The sequence below is a fragment of the Lemur catta genome, chromosome 4 (genome assembly GCF_020740605.2).
Source record: "Lemur catta isolate mLemCat1 chromosome 4, mLemCat1.pri, whole genome shotgun sequence".
Lineage (NCBI taxonomy): Eukaryota > Metazoa > Chordata > Mammalia > Primates > Lemuridae > Lemur > Lemur catta.
In genome coordinates, this window is record NC_059131.1 from 20,069,383 (window position 1) to 20,084,959 (window position 15,577).

At 44.1% G+C, this 15,577-nt stretch overlaps 1 protein-coding gene across 2 annotated transcripts in view; it reads right to left on the reverse strand.

Annotated features, from left to right (window-relative positions):
* The window catches only part of SUPT7L (SPT7 like, STAGA complex subunit gamma), a 49,661-nt gene extending 34,368 nt beyond the window's left edge, over positions 1-15,293 (reverse strand). For both annotated transcript variants that reach the window (XM_045549301.1, XM_045549300.1), the window contains exon 1: positions 15,128-15,293. The gene's annotated coding sequence lies outside the window, so the exon portion shown is untranslated. The remainder of the gene's footprint in view (positions 1-15,127) is intronic.
* Between the last annotated feature and the right edge of the window lie 284 nt (positions 15,294-15,577).

Genomic DNA, 15,577 nt, shown 5'->3' on the forward strand with positions numbered 1-15,577 from the left:
ATCTCAACTCCCTTTTACTAAATAGGAGATTGGGCACATGACTTAAATTCCCTGAGTCTCGGTTCTGTTGTCTGTGAAGCAGGGACAGCAGTGCTTCCTGCTCTTGGAAACTCAGATTTGTTCTGAGGATCAGATGAAACAATGTAGGTGAATGTACTTTACAGGGCTTTATAGACGTTAGTAGTTGTTATTACAAAAATTGAATAGATCATAACATCTGGGCCTGATTTCCCTCGTCTGTGAAAAAAGAGATGGGATTAGATCAGTGATTATCAACTGTGGCTGCATATTAGAATCACCTAGAGAAATTTTTAAAAATTTTAATTCCAATACTTGGATCCCAGTTCAGTCCAGTGTAATCAGAATCTCTGAGGTTTCACATGCATTGCAGGTAATTCCAATGTGCACCTCATGGTGGAAAACTTCTTGAGCACTTTTTTCTTTAGTAAACTTTTTCTGTTAAAGGCCAGATATTTTAGGCTTTGCGAGCTGTCCAGTCTCTGTCAAAACTACTCAGTTCTGCTGTTGTAGCGCAAATGGTGTTGGCAATATACAAACGAATGAGTGTGACTGTGTTCTTATAAGTATATATAAAAACAAGTGGCAGGCCAAATTTGGCCCACAGGCTATAGTTGGCCAACCCCTTCTCTAGAGTAATTCATCTTCAAGGTCTTATCTGGCTCAAGATGATCTTTATAACATCTTTAAAAAATAACATGTATCTCACTTCATGGATATATGAAAATTGTTTTTTTTTTATTTCAGGATATTATGGGAGTATAAACATTTTGGTTGCATGTTATGACTTTGCCACACCCAAACCTTGATTTGAGACATGCCCTTTCCCCACTTATAATGCTTACCACGTCCATTAGTTGTGAGTTTACCCATCCCCAACCACCAAAGAATATTACTACTGTGTGAGCACCTTTTCTATTCAAAAAAGCTAATTATCCTCTCCTGCAACTATATGGGTTGCAGTTTTATGGTTACCAGAAATCAAGGTAGTCCAGTCTCCTTTTCTCAGAAACAAAAGTAAGCTTCTTAGTTGTGAAAAAAATTCTGTTACTGCAGGAATACAATATGATAACTGGTCAGCCTTCCTGGCCTCTGCAGGAGTTCTGTATTATGTTTGCGTGTATATTTAAAGAGCAATAGGAAGCCATGGGGGTGTGAGTGATGATGAAATGATCAGGTTTGGGTTTATATTTGTTTGTTTTTGGAGACAGAGTTTGCTCTGTTACCCAGGTATGAGCTATGTGGCATCAACACATAGTTCACTGCAACCTCAAACTCCCAGGCTCAAGTGATCCTCCTGCCTCAGCCTCCTGAGTAGCTGGGACTACAGGGATGTGCCACCATGCTTGCCTAAGTTTTCTATTTTCTGTAGAGACAGGTTCTCACTATGTTGCTCAGGCTGGTCTTGAACTCTTGACCTCAAGGAATCCTCCTGCCTTGGCCTCCCAAATTGCCAGGATTACAGGCATGAGCCACCACGCCCAGCCTAGGTGTGGGTTTTTAAAAGAATGCTCAAGCTACAGTGTAGAAGAAGGATGGAAAAGGGCAAGAGGATGCAGGAAGACCACTTAGTAGTCTACAACAGGAGTCTAGGTGAGAGATTATGGCTGCTTGAATTAAGTGCAGGTTGAGATGGAAAGGGGTAGATGGAGTCCAGCAATATTTTTAAAAGTAAAATGGCTAAGACTGGGTGATGGGTTTGTCTGGGGGTGAAGGGTGAGGAATCTAACAGGATTCCTAGATTGCTGCCTTGTACATCTGAATGGGTGATGGGTCATCCGCTGAGGTAAGGGAAGCATTGGAGGAGGATGTGGGTAGAGATGGAGGTAAGTTCAATTTTGGACAAGTTGAGCTTGATGTCTGTTTGAGACACCTAAGTAAAGATGTCAGGAAAACAGTTTGGATATATAGGTCTGGATCTCGGAAGAGAGAGCTGGAAAACAGTTGCTGGGGGCGGGGGCTCGGGTGGAGGCAGGCGGTGTTTCTGGGTACCAGTAGGTGAGGTTAAAGACCAAGTGACAGGAATTTTGCAGGCAGACTCCAGTCTTGGACAGCTGATCTCCCTATCTTTGGAACAGGGAACAAAAATTTTCCTGGTTATGGGTACTGAAATATTGGAGGCAAAAGAGTAAAATATATGTACCATAATGAGGGACATTTTGGAGAGAAAAAGGAATATGTATTTAACATTAAAATAAGTCTTTTTGCCCACTTCAGTGATTTTCTAGGGGACTAAAACTTATCTAGAAAGACAAAACTTTCTTAACCATTTTTTATTAAAAGTTTCCATAATAATAGTAGCTGAGATTTATTTAGTGCCAGGCATTCTGCTAACTGCTTTGTATGGATTCACAGTTAATCTTCAGAATAGCTCAGTGAGTTAGGTACTGTAATTTCCTTATACATTTGAGGAAACTGAGGCAGTAGAGGTTAAAATTCTTGTTTAAGGCCATTCAATAGCCTATGAATTAGACTGGAGCAAAAGCAGTCTCACTTCTGAGTCTGTCTCTTAACCCCCCAGTATATTGCTTTAATTTTTTTAATAGACTTTATTTTTTAAAACAGTTTGAGCAGTTTTAAGTTCACAGCAAAATTGAGCAGAAAGTACAACTGGTGTTAGTGGGAAATGTGTTATACCAACTTCTCCCACTATCAAAGTCCCACCAGAGAGAGTTACAGTGAAACCTACATTGACACATTGTCACCTAAACTCCAGTTTACATTAGGATTCACTCTTGCTGCTGTACATTCTGTGGGTTTTGCCAAATGTTTAATGACATGTATTCACCTTTACAGTAACATACAGAATAGTTTCACTGCCCTAAAGTTCTTTGTGCTCTGCCTCTTTGTCCTTCCTTCCCATTCAGCCCCTGGCAGACATTGATGTTTTCACTATCTCTGTAGTTTTGCCTTTTCCAAAATGTCATGTAGTTGGATACTGCCTTAATGTTTAAGAATTCCCTGCATAATTAAACAGACTTCACAGAACATTCTTTCACCTTTTATTATTAAAAATATCTTTTATTTCAAAAATTAAGGATATTTTGAGAAGAAAATATTAAAAGCAGTACAGTCATCTTAAGGATATTGACAGAAAAAGAAGTAATGAAGCATGGGCAAAAAAATTTAAATGCATAAAAATCTTAGCATCACCATAACATGACCGCTGTTAGGATTCTGTTCATTTTAGCGTTGCATTGGAACTTTATTGTGGAAATGCACCAGCTAAAGTTCGATCTCCATTATCGTTATCATTAAGTATAGACCTTGTCGTATTGTAAAGGAAAAAACACTGGCCCCAAATTCAGAGACCTGTATCATGTGGCTCTGCCCTTAGTAGCCTCTTAACCCTGAGCAAGTCATTAGAATAGGCTGGATGACTGGAGGGGACCTTTAGGATCACTCAGTCTAACCCCCTTGGTCTAAAGGTGAAGAAACCAAGACCCTGAGAAGTTGTGGCCCACCCAATTCCAGTCACCACTGACTCTCTGGAGCCTCAGTACAGTTAGTGCTGGCACACAGTTAGACCTTCCTAACTCCTCCTCGGGGACAGCTGAGAGGATCAAATCGTGTATACAAAGACACTTTGATAACTGTAATTTGCTATACTATTATTAACATATTTTCTATTTCCTTTGTTACTTTTTTCCTTGTCTTTCTTTATGCCTTTTCCTGAGGGTTGAGGTGACTTTCCCAGTGCCTTCTCCAGCCTCCCTCCTCCAGGTGTGGAGCAGGGTTGCTACAAGCATCCCAGAGGCCTCCCGTAGAGTTGCAGCATATAGCTTGGCTCCTGATCAGACTATGTTTTCAAAGTTTTTTTTTAGAGATAGAAGGTGTACTTGTTACATGGCATTCTTTTGGGGCATATTCAAATATATATTCCCTAAGAAAAGTCACTATTTTGTGTAGTTTTTTTTTTTTATGTCTAAATTTTGTTTTGTTTTCTTGGACACAGAACTCACCAGGTGGAGTAGCTTTGGGTGAGTCCAGGGCTATGGTATCTAATGGCAAAACAATTAACAGTGACAAGCCGATGCAATGGACAGGCATCACAAAAACTTCCCAAAGGAAAAATGAGAGTAAAGAGATACTAGCTCAAGACGCTTATCTCCTTCCCTTCCTAGAATGAAAACTCCTTGAGAACAGGGACTGTTCTTTCTAGGATTTTGCACAATGCTTGTACATTCAATTAATGTTTGTTGAGTGCCTGCTGTAAATATTTTCGCTGGAATTGTCCCAATCCAGGATAGGAAATATGAAACCCAGCTATCTCTTTAAGTTCAAGCCCTTACCCATTACTGCTTCACTGGCACTGGATAGAGCTAGCCCTTTTGGGAAATATGACACAATTCCCAACAAACTTTGAAGCTGGTAGCCACAGCCTGAGGATCTGTTGCTTTACCATTGAAATGCTGCCACCTCCCGGATAGGGTGTGACAAGTGGCCAGCAGCTGTGGATGGCTTCCTGAAAGAGTAGGAGCCAGAAGGAAGCCTGCCAGCCCTGTGACAATCAAAAGCAGGAATCAAAGGCTCCAGCAGGGTCGGGTTGTTGAGTTCCCATACGGGGTTTGGTCCAACCAGATGCCAGACTGCTCGGAAATGACATACAACTTTCCTTGACCTTTAAGGAGTAGGTCCCAGCATCAAACTGATGTGACAGGCCACTCTTTGATCCTGAGACTCCTCACTTGATGTGGGCATTGAGGACAGTTTTCAAGATTTCTTCTCTGGTCTCTGAGCAGACCCTGCCCTGCTTTGGTGTTACAGGTTTGGCACACCATAGTCCAGGGTGGAACCGAGACTTCTATTCAATAGGAGACTGGAAGTCTTCCTCCTCTCCCCAGCAGGACCTGGCATTGATGAGGTGGGTTGGAGGACTCAACATATGAGGGGGCAGATGTTCCCATCAAAGGTAGCTCTGGCTTCTTCAGTCCTGATTATTTTTATTTCTTCATGTAGAGGTTTTAGGATCTGTCCCTCTGCATTGCCCACTGCCCCTGCCACTGCATGACTCCTCACAGGGCCCCCTTCCTCTTATCAGCTGTAGCAACCCACCTCCACACATGTCTAATATATTCCTCAGCAGAACCCCTTGCCCTGAAATCTCAAAAGGCTCTCCAATATCCACAAAGTGAGGTCTAAGTTCCTTTGAGCCTTTAAAATCCTTATCACAGGGTTCCCATGCTTTTCAATCAAGATGACCCCATGCATGCCCTTGTCCCTCCCTTTCTGCCACCTGACGAGGAATACTTGTTACCCTATAGTAACAGATTATTTGCCCCAAACATACCTTTTGCTTTTTCTTCTCCTTATCTTTTCTATCAAGCCTTGCTATATAGGCCTTGAGCCTCAGTTTCCTTGTCTATTAAATAGAGAAAATAATACCTGCCCAATAGTATTGTTGTGGAAATTAAATAACTGAAATATCTATAAAATCTTTGGCCGTGCTCAACACATAATTGAACCCCCAAAATGTAGTTATTATTAATATCACTGTGGTCTTCCTTATGTTTGCTAGGTAAGGTCCTACTCTCTCTCTTTTTTTTAATAGACTTTTTTTAGAGCAGTTTTAGGTTCACATCAAAATTCAGTGGAAGGTACAGAGATTTTCCATTGTCCCCTGCCCCCACATGTGTGGCCTGCCCCATTATCAGCATCCGCCACCACTGACACATCACTACCACCCAAAGCCTGTAGTTTACATTAGTGCTCACTCTATGCATCCTATGGGTTTGGATGAATGTATAATGTCATGTAGTCACCATTGTAGTATCGTGCAGGTAAAGATAGTTTTGCTGCCCTAAAAATCCTGTGCTCCATCTATTCATCCCTTCTTCCCCCAGGTCCTACTCATTTTTAAGACATTCATTCAGCTTGCATCTCACTACTCTGAGGAAGCCTCCCTGACCCCTGTGGTTGTCACTAATTCCTCTTTCCCCACCAGTCCTGTAGCATTTTATTTCAACTTCTATTATAGTCCTTAATCCTGTGGCCTGATACCATTAACATATATGTGCTTGGCTTGTTTATGTTTGTAAGTTTTAAGAGTTCTCAAGGATAGGAACTATATACCTTGTTTGTGGCCCACCCATAGCACCTACCAGTTCACAAAATAGGTGCTCAGTTAACTGCTAGTTTCAGTGTAAAGAGGATTGGAGGACCGGTTCTAGTCCCAGCTCTTCCCACCCCTGGATTTTCCTGTCAGAGAAGTGACACTGCACAGCTGCCTTCAATTCCAGGACCTTATTCACAAGCTGGACAGTATAGGAACTGGCCATTTTAGCAAGGCTAATCTAGAGAGAGAGAGGCCTGAACTCTTATCCTAATTGGGGCAAAACCAGGCAAGAACTACCCCTTCCCACCAAGGAGCTCTGCATTCCAGCAGCTGGCTTTAATTTGGTGTTAAGTTCTGTGCTGGCCCTGGAAAATCCTGATCTTGAGGATTGGCTCGGGTTTCCTCAGATCCGTCTGCCTTTGTCACGCACACCCATGGGAAGTCAGTGCAACCATGGCAGGGAGTGACCACAAGGGGGCAGTAAAAACCCATTACTATGCAGTCAACTTGCACACGGGCTAAAAGAAGATAAAGTTCTCACCGCAGAAGAAAGAGAAAGCATCAGAAAGAAAGCAGCATTGTGAAAGAGTTAAGAGCAGCAAGTTGGTTTAGCTCACCAACATTTGGGGCCCCGGACCCGGAAGCAGCAAGTGAACAGGGACACTGGTAAGGCACCAATGATGCTCCCTAACTCTTTCCCCAACCTGTCACCCCCAGTGCTTAGTTTCACCTTCAGAAAGTCATTCTCCAGTTGTCATGCAGATAGTCTATGGAGGAATTTGGGCATTGCCTGTCTATTACTTACATACTATGTTACAGCTTTAGAGTTTACAGAGGATTTTTCACACCCATTTTTTATCTGAATCTCCTGTCAATCTTAAAAGGTAAACAGAGGAAATATTACCATTTCTGTTTAAGGAAACCAAGGCTGGAAACATGAAGTGAGTTGTTCAAAGGCACACTGTGGTGGAACTGAGACTATTTCTGAGTTTCTTTGATTCCAGAGCTTTTGTTTATTCCTTACAGTTCAGTTGTTTATGTTTGTAAGCTTAGTGAGTTTTTAAAGTGTAAGGACTACATCTGATTCAACTTTATATCCCCAAATGGTAGCCCTTAATCGTTAGGACTACGGCTGGGTGTGTTATATAAGATCCTGTCCCTTAGGAGTTGAATTCCATGATCTATCTCTTATCTTCTATGATTCATTCATTCTGTGAACTTGAGGCACAGCCCTAACAAAGACAGTGGTAGCTGTGACTGATCCTACTGGCTGAACATTTCAACAGGATGAAGATGCATCCTTAGTAATTCAGGGAGGGTGTAAGACCTTTTTCCAAAGTGTGCACTAGTATCCCTGGTGTTGTGAGAGCTGACTTTCAGGAATGAGGATGAAAATGTTTAAGTAGCTACCCATATAAATACATGTAAACATTATATGTACTAAATCAATGTGTATTAAAATATATACACACACACATATATTGTTGCTTAAAATGAGGTCACCTTTTAAAGAGAGTTTAAGAAAAACATTAAGTAAATAATAGTATGGTGGTATACAACAGGCAAAAAGCATGAAGCAGTTGTACCAATGACAAGTTCAACTGAGGTGGGAAGATGTAACAAAACTAATGTCAAGTCTGGCTCTGTCACACTTAAGCCATGTAACCCTGATTGAGCTGCTCATCTTAAATGAGCCTATTTCCTCATCTGTGAAGTCAGAAAAGAATTCCTGCCCTCCTTAACTCAAATTAGAATATGTGAAAGCATGTTGAAGCCTGGAACACACTGTGCAAATGTCTGGTGGTGCTAATATCCCAACTCCTTCTTTTACCAAGGTCTGTCCAGAACCTCCTCTTTACCACCACAGAGAATGCCTCCCATCTAGCCCCTGTTTCCCAGGATCCCAAGGTCTGAATCTGGTTCAGTTTGTTGTCCACACCTGGGCCTGCCATTCTGAGGGTGGGGAGGCGGGAGGGGCCGGAGAAACGCTGGAATCAGTCTGGGAACAAGTCCCAACACATGTCACTGTTTGCTTTGTCATCCTAATTCAATGACCTCATACAAGGAAGGGAGGGAGCAGAAGGGGCTGTTCTCTTCCAGATACCTAAGGAGGCTTCTGACATCTACTGTTTTCCTTGGCACGAGAAGAACAGGCACTGGGCTGTGATTTTTAAGGTCTGAGCTAATCTTGGAAATGAAGGAGAACAGCACCTCCCACAGCTGGCCAGACTTTGCTTCTTGAGGAGCTGCCTTAAGCAAAGGACAGAGGGGGCTGGAATGGGCATCAGGATCCAGGCTGCTGCCCCTGCTCCTTGGAGGGGCTCTGAGACACACGGCCCTCTCCCCAAGATCTTACCAATCTTAGTGCTAAGAATGCTAAAAATGGGCATGTTGCCCAGTTAGGGAGAAAAAGTTTGAGGCTAGGACAACTCCTGAATTAGTTCTTAGCCTGGTTCTCATGGGACATCCAACTGGGATTGACAGAGGCTTCGACGACCCCAGGGGCCAGAGAACATCCTCATCCTCAAACACACATTCAATGAATACTTTCTGAGCACCTACTGTGTACCAGGCCTTTTGGGGAAATGAGGCAGCCATCTGTATCAAAGGCCAGATAAGACCTTAGAGTCACCTTTTTTGACCACCAGGAGTCCTTCCGTTATCATTATCCCACTCCCTCTACCATCCTGGACTTAATTAAGGTTTAAATAAATTATTTTGTTGGCTAAAAAAATTGAATTTATTAAGTATTCATTTCCAAGTTTTTGGTAATCAAATATTTATATAACTGCAAATAAGTACTTCTGATCAACACAAGAAAATAACTAACATTACTACACTGAGTTAATGTCCAGTCAGATGAAAGCAAAGAAATTCAGCATTTTGGCTATCCTATTTATCCCAGTTGGGCTTTTTAAAATTTAAAATGTAACTACTAGACTATCTGGAGAGTCAGTTCAAGGTTTTAGACATGGTGACATAACAGCTGGGTTTTGAAGGAAACGTAAGAGTTCACAAGCAGAGAGAAAGAATAAGGCAGGCAGAGGGGGCAGAATGATCCAGGTGCTGGTCCCAATGCCTCCATCCCCAGGCTGATCAATTGGATCAGGCTGTGGCTTGAATTCAGTAGGTAGAAGCCAGGGTTTGGAATGGAACTAATGAGGGTAGAGATAAGAACCAGAAATTGTGTGGTTGAATGTTCCAGCCTTTCCATATCATCCTCCTGGAGAAACGGAGGCAGAAAATCCCACTGAAGTCCCTTTGGTTCCCAAGGGCAGGCGGAGAAAAGAACACAGCAAAGGATAAGCCAAAATTCTGCACCCCAGAGCTGGCCTGAAACCTGTCTCCCACCCTGGCTGCCCCACCCCTTAGCTCCAAGAGCAAACCATTTATTTTCTATGATTTTAAAAAATTGGCTCATCTCATAAATGTTCCAGAGTCAGAACAAGCTGTGCCATGGCTGAAACAAACCTGCTGAACAAATAAACAAGGCAGGCTGTGGGGCTGGGGAAAGAACCAGACATGGGCCCCCAACCAGGGCCAGGGGTTTCAGCAAGCCTGTCCTGAGTCTGGGCCTCTGCTTCTTCCTCTCTAACAGGAGGGGTGAGGACATAGAATTCTGGGGGTTGCTTCCAATTCTGTGATCTAAGCAAGTTGCACACAGAGGAGAAAACTCCAGAGCTCCAGTTCAGAAGCCTCCTTCCTTTCCACTACATGATGAGGCAAAGGGCTGGGAATGGGGAGACCTCCTGATGGGCAAACATTCAAACCAGAGGTGAGCCATTTGCTTGTCCACTCATCATCCACTATGTGTCCAGTCCATGCTGGGTGCTGCACTGCCTCTTGCCTCAAGGAGCATACAAGGAGCTATAAGGTGTCTAGCGGAGGAGAGAGTGTAACAGTTATACACCAAGCTCTTGCCTACCCCAGGCCCTTTGTTTCTGCTGTTCCTACCACCTAGACCGCCAACCCCCTCCCTCCTTGTTCTTCAGTCTCCATTTAAGTGTCATTTCCTCAGGGAGGCTTTTCTTGACCACCCTATATGTGGTAGGGTCCTCCTCCCCCATCTCTACTGCCACACTCCATGACCCTCATAGGATTTACGGCTGTTTTTAATTATATGTCTGTCTGTTTAGTCATCTATTTTCCATTTTTCTGACTGTAGAATATAAGCTATGTAAGAGCAAGAATTCTGTTTGTAGTTATCACTTCTGGGCCATTTGCAGCATATACTTGTAGAGTATGTGAATAATTTTTTCACAGGTGCCAGGTTTTTTTACATAGACTACCACTTTTACTCCTCTTAACAACCCTAAGAGAGACACATTATACTATTTACACTTTGGGGTGAGGGGACAGAAGCCTAGGGATATAAGTGTCTTGTAGTTGGGAGCTTGGGTTTGAACTCCATCTCCAAGTCAGGGCTCTTTCTACTTTACCACGCTGCATGGCAGAGCACAGGAGGCTCTGAGCATAGCACTCCAGCTCTGACTCTTTTTTTTCTTTTTTACTTTTTATTTTGAAATAATTTTAACTTACTGAAAAGCTGCAAGACTAGTACAAAGAACTCCTGCATACTCTTCACTCAGGTTCACTAAATGTGAACTTTGCTACATTTTAATATTCTTTCTTTCTGAGTATACATGTTTATATTCATTATTTTCTTTTTCACAACCATTTGAGAGTAAGATGCAGACATTATACCTTTTCACCCTTAAATGTGAATTTCTTAAGAATATGGACATTCTTTTATATAAATCAGGGAATTTAATATTGATATAGTACTACTATTTAATATGTAATACATATTAAAGTGTATACAATTCTAATGTTCTTAATAGAGATTTTTTTCCCCTGGTCCAGGATCCAGTCCAGATCATATATTCTATTTAGTTGTCATATCTCTGTAGCTTTTAATTTAGAACAGTTCTTTGGCCTTTCTTTGTCTTTCATGACATTGATATTTTTCAAGAGTACAGGCCAGATGTTTTGTAGAACGTTCCTCAGTTTGGGTTAGTACAATGTGTGTTCGCAGTTAGAGTCAGGTTAGGCATTTGCTGGCAGGAATCTCACAGAAGTGATGCTGTGTCCTCAGTGAATTGTATCAGGAACCACATGACGTCTGCTTGTCCCAGAACTAGTGATGTTAACTTTGATCACTTGGTTAAGGAGGTATCTGCCAGGTTTCTCTGCTGAAAAGTTACTGTTTGTTCCCTTTGTAATTAATAAGTAATCTGTAGGGGGTGAGAATACTTTAAGCCTGTGAATATTCTGTCCTCATCAAACTTTTGCATCCATTGATGATTCTTGAAGGAATCAATTATTACTATGACTGCTGCAAAATCGAGATCTCAGCTCTGATTTTAAGGCTGCTCTCTCTATTCCAGGATGATTACGTGGAATGGAAGGGAGCAGGAGTTCTAATTCTGCAAACAGTTGGTTTTCCAAATGTCTATCAAGGTGGAAGGTGACTAGTATTGACTTTCTAACCTTACTAAATAAAACGATGGAGAATCTCAGATGGGATTTTACATGACAGAAGATGTTAAGTCCTAGTGGAATAGTGATTTCCATTTACCCAGCACTTACTAAACCCTAGCCATTTAGCACACATTATTTTACTTAGCCTTCATACCAACTTTGTGAGAGCATATCGTTGTCTCCATTTTATAGGTGAGGAAACTCAGAAAGGCTAAGGCACGTGCCTAGAGTCATACAGCGAGGGGGTGCCACCAAAGCTCTTGCTCTTTTTAGTGGGAAAGAGCTCTGGGTTGTGTCATGGCAGTCGGCCTTGATATACATTCCAGGCAGTGTGAGTTTTCAACTATTTCCCAGCGTAGGATGTTGAACCTGGGAGTCTGAGTCCTGCAAAGAGGCTGGTGAGGTGCTCAGTACAGTTATTTTATGGCACCAGCCAGGTAGTCCTTGACTTGTAGATTACACTGCTCTGTGAGCAGACCCTGGCTGGGAGTGGCCTGAGAGGATCTCCCAGCCCCACTGGGAGCCCCCTTCAGCCCAGGTGGCAGAGCCATCACCAGACTTTGACTCATCAGTTCCCCTTGCCCATTACTGCTGCATCTCCTGTGCTTAGAAAGGCAGGAAACTGAACTCTGATATTTTAGAAAGTCTTTCAACAATAATCTTGATTAAAAGGGGATTTTCCAGTTAACCCTGGAGAATTTCAGTTAACCAAAGTCTTATTGTATTCTAAGTCTTTGAAATGTGGCAATCCACGTACAGTGTGTATTTATGGTAATTCTCATTCACCAGACAATTCAATTAAATAGGATTTCCCCACCATTTGGAATAAGGCATAGAACCACAGAATTACCAAGTTAAAAAGGCCTTGGGGATCATTTAATAGGGTCCTTCATTGTACAGAGGAGGAAACTGAGGCTGAGAGAGGGCACGTAACTTACTCAAGGTTACATTGTTCATTACTGGCATAACTAGACACTTCCAGTCTGAAGTGCTTTCTGCCATATCAAGAGTTATTACAAAACAGGAAACCTTTATGTCCAGGATTACCTGCAAGCTAAACTTAGCCTGCAGCCGTGTTTTGTTTGGCTTGCAATAATATTTTAAAAGTTGGGAAATTTCATCTGAAATTCAAATTTGGTGTTTCTTTTGAAAAACTGGAAAATCTGGCCAAGCCCAGGGCTGATGGCCATAAAGGGAGGCTGAGTAGCAGCAACCCCTCTAGACTGGATGCCTGGAATCCAGATGCCACGTCCCACCACTCCTTGTCATCGCACACCTGGCCTGCCTCACCCATTTCATGACCTGCCTGGTCCTTGTAGGTACTGGAATTTGGGCTTTCTGCTTTCTGGTAAAAGGTGCTCCTTGGTTCATAAAAAGAGGGCTGAAGTGAGCCAGATGGACAAATAGGGGAGACAATGAGGAACCAGAAGCACTTGTGTTAACAACACTGTTGGAGCACCAGGGGCCCCAGTTGGCCCTTGGCAAGCTCAGATCAGGGGTTGGGAAAGAGCTCTAGGAGTTTCCCATTTAGATGAATAATGTGAAAAGTTAAATAACAATAGCAGAGAGGTCACTTGGCAAGACTGGATGAATTGGCAGGGGAATGGAGCAGGTAAGATGTGCTACTGCAGTTCAAATGGCCTATATTCAAAGAAGTCTATAATGGAGGTGGGCCCTGGCTCAGAAGTTAACCCATTTTAAAGGATGGAGACACTATGGGCAGAAAAACCAGCAGGGGAGCTACTGTAGCCATCAGAGTCGCAGGGTTGGTGGATAGAGGTGGGAAAGGGAGAAGAGTCAAAGTTGATGGAATCTTAGTGCTTGTGTGACCAGAGAATGGTCATGTCCCAAACAGAAAAGGGAAGCCAGGGGGAAGCTGGTTTAGGGGAAGATGAGGAACTCATGTTTAGATATGTTGAGTTTGAGATGACAACAGGCCTTACATTTAAAGTTGTCCAATGAGCAGCTGAAATTGAGACTGGAAGTCAAGAGAGGTCAGAGCGATAACCTACAGGAGATAGCTGGAACCACCAAGAGTGATGAGGTCCCTCTCCCAAAGGGCAGAAGGCTGAGAACAGGAAACTGAGGGCAGCATGATGAATGTTGGGTAATAGCCACCCTTAAAAAACATGCAGAAGAGGAAGAGGCCGTAACAATAGAGAAGGAACCATCAGAAGGGCAGGAAGAGAACCAGGTTGGAATATCTCTGCAAGAGACACCTCATGAGGCAGGAGAAAGAACTAGGATGCTAACCAGATAGAGCCTTAAAGAAAATGGAAGATCTTATAAGGATGGGAGGAAGGCAAGTTTGTAGGTGGCAGGGAAGGAGTCAATGGAGTGGAAAAGATTGAGGACTCTGTAACACCTGTAGGAAAGGGGGGGATCTTGAATAAAGAAGAGCCAGACTTCAAAGGCTGACTGTCATGTTAGCTGCCCTGTCTTTGGGGATTAGCTTTTAACTTCTCATTCACTATTCTGTAGATCTCATCTCACATCACTTTCTTATTTTGGACTCAGTTTACCTATCTTTAGTAAGAAAACAACAACAACAGCAACAAAACTTTATGGAATGCTGCCCACTCTGAGGGGCAACAGACAAGGTGTGAGTTATTCAAATGAAGTAAGCTAAACCCCTCCTTGATGGAGAAGCACATTTGAAAGGTACCTCCCTTTGCACATCTCATTTAGTCATGTGAGGGAAGTGTTTTTAGAGTTCTCATTGTACAAACCAAGTGGAGGCTCAGGGAGGTCAAGATAACAGAGCTAAGTGTGGAAATTGAACTCGCCTCTTGAAATCCAAATGCAGGGTCCTTTCCACTGCCAGATGCCAGCAGGACCCAGGTAATGAAGCAGAATGGAGACCTAAGGGGCATGCCACCTACCTCAGTGAGCAGTTTCCAATAATACCCCCATCTGCCCACTTGGGGGTGAAATCCTTACACACATGAGGACATTTTTAAAAACACACATGGGTTAAATATAATGAGGTGATCACAGGAGAGAGGAGGAGAGGAAGTAGGGAGTACTGAGTCTGGTTGGGATGAAACTGACAAGAGGAGGCAGATCTCCACTGTACTGAGGACCTTGGAGCTGGGGCTTTAGGCCTGAGGTCCTTGGTCCCCTAGGGTCCGTGGTCCAGCGACAGGAGATGCACCAACCTGAAACCACAGGCAGAACTGCAGTGCCCTTGCGGGCCTGCAGGCTTGCTGCGCCACAGGGTGCAAGGCCTTCATCAGATTCTCAAAGGGGCCCTTGTCCAAAAAAACAGTTGAAAACCACGATATGGGAGCATCTGCAGTCCCCTGCCTGGATCTGGGACACAATGGTACAACTTATACCCGGTCCCCGTCATTTTTTTCTAAATCCTTGCCTGGAATCTATTCCAGCTAGACTCTCTCACCCTGCACGGGGAGGGGAAGCCCTGCTCCCAAAGCGTATTTTTAGGCAGGCCTGGCCCGGCGACTCCCCGAGGTGGCGGGAGCGCGGCGCGGGGCCGCGGGGGGCGGCGCAGGGAGCACAGCGCCGCTGCGGGGCGGGAGGGGCTGCGGGCGCGCGGCGGATGTCACGGCTTACCTCAGAGCCCAAATTAGAAGGCTGAAAAAATCACAGCAGGAAATAATGTGGTGCCTAAAATAGAAGCATCAACTGGGAGAGAGGCCGGGGAGTAGGTGGCATTTGAGGCTCCTGCCGCGTCCTCCCCAGCGGCTGCCTGACGCGTCGTCGGAGGCGTGTGGCAGTAACCCGGCCGGAAAAGGCCAGAAGGGCCGGGGCTGCGCTTCTGCGGCGGAGGGCGGTGGGGGCCGTCAGCAGTCGCACTCCAGTCTCCCCGCCGGACCCCCACTTCCTCCTCGCTCGCCCCCGTCCCCCCTGCCCTCCTCTTGCCCCCTCCCCTCCCCCGCTGTGCCCCTCACAGTCCCCTCACCTTCCTCCTCCCTCTCCCTCCCCCGCTGCTCCTCTCCCTTCTCCTCCCCTCCGCCTTCACTCCCACCCCTGCCTGCCGTCTCCCCCCTCCCCTAAGGCCTC